Here is an 8,799-nt window from a genome sequence, read left to right as displayed (position 1 = left end):
ATTCAGACTTGGTGGTGCAGCAGGTCTCTGGCGAATGGGATGCTAGGGACGCCAACATGGCGAGCTACCGCTTCCTCATCCAGCAGCTTAGCGGCCCCTTCGAGGGTTGTGAGTTCCACCATGTTCCCAGGGCGGAAAATGAGGCGGCGCAACCACCTCGGGAGGACCCGGAGGTGGCGATGCTACCACATCAGGAGCAGCAGCCAAGACGACCACTAAGGCCGCTGTCCCGTAACTGGTGTCCTTCTGTGTTTTTGGTTCTACCCCCGGAGGGATGTAACGAACATGGGCCGTGGGCCAATGTTTTTTTATGAATGTATATATTCAGCATTATATTCGTCACCAAGCGTGTTGTCTTATGATCCCGTCTTTTGATTCCTGGTTGACTTCTCTTATCCGAAGCCATCAAGACATAAAGAACAGGACATAAGTCAATCAGAGGCCGGCTTGAATGAGCCAACTTCGAGCCAGTCATCCCAAGTATAGTGGACTGTGCATGTATTCGACCTGACCTGGCGTCACTTCGCGAACCGAGCGACCGGAGCCAGCCCGCAGGCTCGAGCGAAGGACCAGGATTCAGCCGGTACACTATGTGCCCGACTACAAGGGTGGACCGTCCGAGCGGTTGGCGAGCCCCCGAGCTTGTTTAAAGCTAGCAAGGGGCCGCGCTGGGTAGCCTCTGAGCTTGATTAAGCCTGCAAGAGGTGGTACGTGGTGTAGCCCGTACACTGAGTGAAAACTCTTTAGCAAGAAGAGGCATGGAGCATGCTCTTTTCGTCGTAGTTGTTATTCCCGGCAGTCAGAGGCCGTCTTGAGTCTTGAATGAGATCGTATATATGATCGAGCCAGCCCGAGCTGGTCATCCCAAGTATAGCCGGACTGTGCATGTATTCGACCTGACGTGGCGTCACTTCGCGAACCGAGCGATCGGAGCCAGCCCGCAGGCTCGAGCGAAGGACCAGGAATCAGCCGGTACACTATGTGCCCGACTACAAGGGTGGACCGTTCAGGCGGCTAGCGAGCCCCCAAGCTTTTTTAAAGCTAGCAAGGGGCTGCGCTGCGTAGCCTCCAAGCTTGATTAAGCCGGCAAGAGGTGGTACGATGTGTAGCCCGTACACTGAGTGAAAACTCTTGACAAAAAGAAACATGAAGCATGTTCTTTTTATTCATTTCGTTGTTCCCTGAAGAGGGAGGAATATACATGTGCATGCTCTTTCCTTTGCTTGTCTTCTGCCTTTTAGCAATAGAACGGGCGAAGCAACGCCGCGTTCCATGGGCGCTCCGTTTCTTGGCCAGAGTCGTCCCTCTTGCGCTTCCTTGGCTTCTGGGCGTCAATCAGGTAGTAAGCGTTGTTGTGCAGCACCCTACTAATGATGAAGGGTCCCTCCCAGGGGGTGAGAGCTTGTGCTGGCCGACAGTGCGCTTGATTCTTCTGAGGACCAAGTCTCCCTCTCTGAAAGAGAGAGGCCTGATCCTGTTGCTGTGGTAGTATCTCAACTTCTGTTGGTAGATGGCCGTCCGGCTCAAAGCCAAGTCCCTTGTTTCTTCAAGGAGATCCAAACCGTCTTCTCTGGCCTCCTTCGCCTCTGTTTCTGTGTATAGGGTGACCCGAGGCGAGTCGAACTCGACATCCGTGGGGATAATAGCCTCGGACCCATATACCAGAAAGAATGGAGTGAAGCCGGTCGACCGGTTGGGCGTGGTGCGGAGGCTCCATAGTACAGCCGGCAGTTCTTCAATCCAGCAGCCGGCTGACCTGACCTGTGGTGCCACCAGTATTGGCTTGATGCCGGCTAGGATCAGGTCGTTGGCCCTCTCTGCTTGGCCATTTGACTGAGGGTGTGCCACTGAGGCCAAGTCGAGCCGGATGCCTACCTTGGAATAGTAGAGCGCCAGGGCGCCCTTGGCAAAATTTTTGTCGTTGTCGGTGATGATGCTGTGGGGAACGCCATATCGGATAGAGATGCGTGTGATGAACCTGACAGCAGTGGGGCCGTCAAGCTTCTTGATAGGCCTGGCTTCGATCCACTTGGTGAACTTGTCAACGGCTACCAAAAGATGTGTCGTCCCTCCGCGAGCCATCTTGAAGGGCCCAACCATGTCTAGTCCCCAGACGGCGAATGGCCATGATAAGGGAATGGTTCTCAGTGCTGAAGGCGGCATATGGCTTTGTGCATTGAAGCGTTGGCAGCCTTCACATTTGTCCACCAGATCCACAGCCTCCTCGAGGGCCGTGGGCCAGTAGAATCCAAGGCGGAATGCTTTGGCCACCAGGGTTCTGGAGGCGGCATGATGCCCACACTCCCCCTGGTGGATGTCTCTGAGGATCTCCTGCCCTTTTTCTGATTCGACGCAGCGTTGGAACACGCCGGTCGTGCTGCGTCGTACCAGTTCGCGATTGATGATGGCGTAGGCGGCGGACCTGCGTTGGGTCTGTCTTGCCTCCGCCTCGTTCTGAGGAAGTTCGCCGCGAAGAAGGAAGGCCAGAATGGCCTGAGCCCATGATGGAGCCGACACAAGGGTCGCCTCTGCTTCATCTTGACTGTTGGGGGCTTCTGCAGCCCCCGAGCTTGATGGCGTCTACGGTGCTATTGCTGCAGCCGGCTCACCGTCTATCTCCATGACGTCCACCCACTGGGAGGATTCGAGCCCGGACAGAGCCGGGGGTTGTCGTTGTAGCTGGTGCCACTGTTGGAGTCGGTTGGACCAATGGAGCCGGATTAGGAACCGAAGCCGGCGTAGTTGGTGGAGCCGCCGGCGCTTGCACCGTAGACTCAGTCGGTGCCGCATTTGGAGCCGGTGCCGCCATTGCAGCCGGCGTGGGGTCCACGGCCGGCATAACTGGCGGAGCCGGCGGCGCTTGTATCGTAGAGTCGGACGGTATGAAGATTGATGTCGACTCAGGAGACGGCTTGATAGACGGTTTGTGGAGTTGCTCGAGGGAGACGCCGGCTGGAATGGCCTGTCTTGTGGAGCCAATCTTTGCCAGTGTATCGGCCGCTTCATTTTCCACCCTGGGAACATGGTGGAACTCACAACCCTTGAAGGGGCCGCTTAGCTGCTGGATGAGGAAGCGGTAGCTCGCCATGTTGGCGTCCCTGGCATCCCATTCGCCAGAGACCTGCTGCACCACCAAGTCTGAATCGCCGAAGCATATGAGCCGCCGGATGCCAATCTCCTTGGCAAGCCGGAGGCCATGAGCCAGTGCTTCGTACTCGGCGACGTTGTTGGAGGTGGCAAAATGGATCTGGAGAGCGTACTTCAGCTGGTCCCCTTTCGGAGACGCCAAGATGATGCCGGCTCCCAGTCCTGTCCGCATCTTCGAGCCGTCAAAGTGCATCCGCCAATGCGAGGAGTCTGGAGGCGGTGACTCGAACTGGGTCTCGGCCCAATCGACTAAGAAGTCGGCCACCACCTGTGATTTGATGGCGGTGCGAGGCTCGTACCGAATATCATGGTCCGCCATGGCGATGGACCATTTGGCAATTCTGCCTGTGGCATCACGGTTGCCCATGATCTCTGAGAGAGGAGCAGTGCTCACCATAGTGATAGCATGCTCTTGGAAGTATTGCTTTAATTTCTTTGCAGCAAGGTAAACACCATAACACATTTTTCTGATAATGAGGGTAGTTCTGCTTAGAGGCGGACAAGACCTTGCTAAGGTAGTAGACGGGGCACTGCACTGGCAGGGCCTTGCCTTCCTCTTTCCGCTGAACTACCAACACTACGCTGACCACGCGAGTGGTCGCCGTGATCTATATAAGTATGGATTCCCTTTCAGATGGGGCTGCCAAGATTGGCAGGCTCGAGATTACCCGCTTGAGGTCGCGGAAGGCCTCGTCCTCCTGGTCGTTCCACTCAAACTTCGTCGTCTTCTTCATGAGCTGGTAGAGTGGAAGGGCCTTCTCACCAAGCCGGCTGACGAACTGGCTAACGGAAGCCAAGCAGCCGGCGAACTTCTGGACGTCGAGGATCCGAGCCGGCCACACCATCCGCTCGATGGTGCCGATCTTCTCAGGGTTCGCTTCGATGCCGCGGGCGAACACAAAGAACCCCAAGAGTTTGCCGCCTGGGACCCCGAAGACGCACTTTTCGGGGTTGAGCCGGATCTTGTATTCGCGCACATTGGTGAATGCCCCCGCAGGTCGTCGAGGAGGCTGAAGTGCTGCTTCATCTTGACGACGATGTCATCCACATAGACGTGGATGTTTCTGCCAATCTGGGGTAGTAGGCACTGCTGCATGCAGCGTTGGAATGTCGCACCTGCGTTCTTTAGACCGAACGTCATTATGGTGTAGCAGTAGGCCCCGAAGGGCGTGATGAAGGAGGTCTTCACGCGATCAGCTGGGACCAGCTTGATTTGGTGGTAGCCCGAATAAGCATCCAGAAATGACAGCAGTTCGCAGCCTGCAGTGGAGTCGATCACTTTATCTATCCTAGGCAACGTGAAAGGGTCTTTCGGACAGGCCTTATTCAGGCTAGTTTAGTTGATGCACATTCGCCATGTGTTGTTCTTCTTCAGCACCAGGATTCGGTTCGCCAGCCAGTTCAGGTGGAAAACCTCCATGATGAAGCCGGCTGCAAGGAGTCGGGTGATCTCTTCTTCGATCGTGCGCCGCTTGCCCTCGGCGAAGCGGCGCAAAGGTTGTTTCACCGGCTTTGCATCCGGTCGCACGTGAAGTTTGTGCTCGGCGTACTTCCTCGGGACACCCGGCATGTCCTTGGGGGACCATGCAAAGATGTCCCGGTACTCACGGAGGAAGTCGACGAGCTCGCCTTCCTATTTGCGGCTGAGGCCAGCCCCGATGGTGATGCACTGCTTTGGGTTGGCAGGGTTGAGTGGGACCTGCTTGGTCTCTTTAGCCGGCTTGAAAGAGCCCTCGCCGGCCGATTGGGACGGAGGAGAAGGAATCGCCGGCTTCTCGGTAGCCTGGGCCACGAGCCGGTCGATCTGCTGCTTCTCCTCAGCAATCACCAAGGCGTCGGCGAGGCGGCTGCTATCTTGGGCACACTCGAGCGACTTCTTGTAGTCGCCAACAACAGTGATGATGCCCTTGGGACCCGGCATCTTCATCTTTAGGTAAGCGTAGTGCGGAATAGCCATGAACTTGGCTAGAGCCGGTCTTCCCAGCAGCGCGTGATACGGGCTACTGAGGTCCACTACTTCGAACCATATGGACTCTCGGCGGAAGTGAGCCTTGTTGCTGAAGAGGACGTCCAGCTGAATCTTGCCGATGGGTGAGCATGACTGACCAGGCACGATGCCATGGAAGACAGTGCTGGTTGGCAGGACGTCCGTCTCCTTGAGCCCGAGCTTGCGGAGAGTGTCGAGGTAGAGGATGTTGATGCTGTTGCCGCCATCGACCAGTACCTGAGAGAATCGACAGGTGAGCCTCTTGGAGGCGAAGGTGGGGTCGAGGACGAGTGCGTATGACCCCGGGTTGGGCATCACCGCAGGTTGGTCCACCCGGCTCCATGTAATTGGTTTGTCAGACCAATGCATGTAGTGGGGAACCGGGGGGACAGTAGCGTTTACCTCGCGCCGCCTTTGGCGCACGCTATGCTTGTCGTCGCCTTTGCTGGTGAAGACGATGAACGCTCTGTCTTGATGCGGATAGTCGTCAGGGTGTGGGCCGTCGTCGCGAGGCGGTGGCGGCGGAAGCGGAGCGTGATGGGGAGCCGGTGCACGGGGTGCCGCCTGTGCTCCCGGAGGAGCCGGCAGGCCCTCCCCTTGCGACAGCCGGCGTGCGACGCTGCACTGTCGAAGGGTATGGGTAGACGGCATCGCGCGAGAATGTATCTTGCAGGGGGCGTCGAGCAGCTGCTCGACAGACTGCTTGGGCAGCCAGTTGGGGTTGCCCTGATTGCGACGCTTTCGTGGAGGGCCGGCTTGGGAAGCCGACGCCTTGCCCTCCACGTTGGCCACTAGCTTGCTGTTGGAGCGGGGATCCATCTGATCCGCCTTGCGCTTGTAGTTGTTCTCGCCGCCTCGGTTGTCCCCAGCCGGCTTGGGAGTAGTCGGCGCACGCACAACCTTGTCCAAGGCGGTCACCTTGATGCGCATTGCGGAGTCGGCCGTGGCGTACTTGTCCGCCTTGGCCATGAGCACCGCCAACGAGGTGGGCTCGGCGCACATGAGCTTGTGCTTGAGGAGGGTGCTGTCTCGACATCCGTCGATGAAGTACTGGATGGCTTGTACCTCGTGCACCCCCTCACAAGAGTTGCGGAGCTCAGTCCACCAGGTGACGTAGTCGCGGAGGGGTTCGTCGGCCTTCTGGACGCACATGGCCAGCTCGCGGGGCCGGCCAGGGCGCTTGTAGGTGCCGGTGAAGTTTCGGACGAACGCCTCCTCGAAGTCCACCCAGGAGTGGCACGTAGCGAACTGCTACACGCTTGTTGCCCGTGGAGATGCATACGGCCGTGGTGTAGTCGATCAGCCAGTCTTCTGGCTTGGCCGTGCCGTTGTATTTTGGCGTATCCCGAAGCAAGGTGAAACCTTGGGGGAACGGCTCCCCTCGGATTCGGGGGCCGAAGCATGCCGGACCGACGGGTCCATCATCCTCTAGGAGGGCCAAATGAGCCAGGGCGATGCTACGCCGGCGAGCGTCCCGCTCACCCTGGGTGGCAGGGGCGCCAGCCCCGGTGGCGAGAGGGGAGGCGCCTCGGGAGCCGGAGGCGTGAGTTCTTCGCGGGGGAAGAACCCCGTACTCCGAATCGCCCTCGTCGTCTCCGCGACGTAAGCCCGAAGTGTGCTCTCTCTGGCACTGCGAGCGCTAGTCTTGGCTTCCCTCACCCCTCCAGCCGGAAGGGCGATGCGAGGAAGATCCTTCGGCGTGGTGCTGGCCGCTAGGCTTGCGACGAGCCCCCGAGTTTGGCCCCGAGGACTCTGATTGAGCCTGACCGGGGTCGAACTGAACATGCTGCTGGTTAGCGGCGTCAAGGAGATCCTTGACACGCTTCTCCTGGAAGGCGCGCTCCTCGCCTTCCAGGCTTGCCATCTCCTCCATGGCCGCTTGTGTTGCCCGCATGTTGGCTGCAGGAGTCTCGTAGGTGGGCAGGTCCCCGCCTAGAACCTCGGCGACAAACCGTCCACGGCTGCGGACCGATCCAAGCCGGGTGGGGGGGCTCGGAAATCGGAGTAAGACCGTATGCGGAGTTATACTCACGATGTGTAGCCTCCAACCGACGTTTCACCGAGGCCACGGCGATGCCCTCCTCCAAGATACGCTTGCGAGCCTCCTTCAGTGAGGCTCGAGCGTCTGCCGGGTCGGCGGAAGCGGTGACCAGTGTCTTCAGGCCGGCGATGGCGTCCCGAAGAGTGTCGGCGGCCGCCGCAGCGGGCTCGCCGGTGCCTGCGGAGGCCTTGCTGAGAGTCGTGTTGGTGCCGGCGCCGATAACCATCACCACCACAGCACTGGAGAAGGGAGCGACGTGGTATGGGGTGAAGAATCTCACCGACGGCGGAGGGTCGTCGAAGATGAGGACGTTACTGGGGTAAACGTCATGGGCAGGCATCTCAGTGATAGAGAGCCTGCTGAAGCTGGCGCAGAGCGCCTCAACGTCATAGTCCTCGCCGAAGTAGCATGGGCCGTCGTTGACGCGAAGATCGCTGAAGAGAACGTTGAGGTTCTCCATAGCAGCGACGACGACGCTAGGGAGCGCCTCGTCATCAGAATCTTCGTCCGAATCCGCATGGCGGACGGGGACGTCGATCATCATGGGTGCCGCCTCGTCGAAAGCGAGCTCCACGGGCATGCAAACTGATCCGTACGCTATGCATCCGGTGGTGTAGGTGCGGGGCCCCGCCTAGCGCATGAAGCCAACCGATGCCGCGATCGGCCCCACGGTGGGCGCCAAATGTCGGTGACTACTCACAACATATGCCATGGGTAGGCTAAAGTCGGTGAGAACCGAAGGGATAAAGGTGGGCGCTGGGAACGAGGTTGGTACACGCATGGGACGCACGATGTACCCAGGTTCAGGGCTCTCCGTAGAGATAATACCCCTAATCCTGCTCGTGTGTTTGATGTATGGGAACAGAGTACAATGTCGCTCATGGAACTGTGTTGGGAGGAGGAAGAGGGGAGCAGCCGGCTCATCTCTGCCTCTCTCCCTGTGGGTTGGTGAGTGTGTAGTGTTGGATGACTGGTGAGTGATCGGCCCCCTTGCATGGGGGGCGGCTGGGGGGTTTTATAGACGAACCCGCCGGCCTACAGTATGGATAAAGGGTACATGCGTGGGACCCGGCTGGCTGCTTCGCCGGCTGGCCAGGGGCCCACAAGGGTCTTCTCTTGTCGATGAGGGGCCCGCCGGCTGCATGGTCTCGATTGCTGGTGGGACCCGCCGGCTGGCCAATGGGGCTCCCACGTAAGGTTGACGCTGAGCACGCGCTTTACGTCGAGCGTCGCCCTGCGAGATTCTTCATGGGCAGGCAGTATGACCGCCTCTACTGTTCCCCATGCCGAGTGCAGTAATGGAGTGGGAGTGTGACAGTCCGACATCACGCTAGGTGATGGATCAGAGCCGGGGTAGGTCAGCGGCGTGGCCGCCGACGCTCGTACCTGTCGGGCGCCCTGAATCAGTACCTTTGCTGATGCGTAGCTACCTTTAATCGTGAGGTCCCTTCCTGACCTACGATCTGATGTGACTTGTGATCCTTGGCCGGCTAGCCTGCTTGGTCAGCTGGCTTGAGGGTGGCCGCCTCCTCCTTAGTCCGGCTGGCGGGACCAGGCCGGGTCTGAATGGGATGCCGCCTGGATTCTAGCCGACAGGGGTTGCCTGGCCGGCCAGAAAGGGGGC

Source organism: Hordeum vulgare, chromosome 3H (genome assembly GCF_904849725.1).
Source record: "Hordeum vulgare subsp. vulgare chromosome 3H, MorexV3_pseudomolecules_assembly, whole genome shotgun sequence".
NCBI classification, from domain to species: domain Eukaryota; kingdom Viridiplantae; phylum Streptophyta; class Magnoliopsida; order Poales; family Poaceae; genus Hordeum; species Hordeum vulgare.
The sequence above is the reverse complement of the archived record's forward strand: the minus strand, read 5'-3'. Positions refer to the sequence as shown.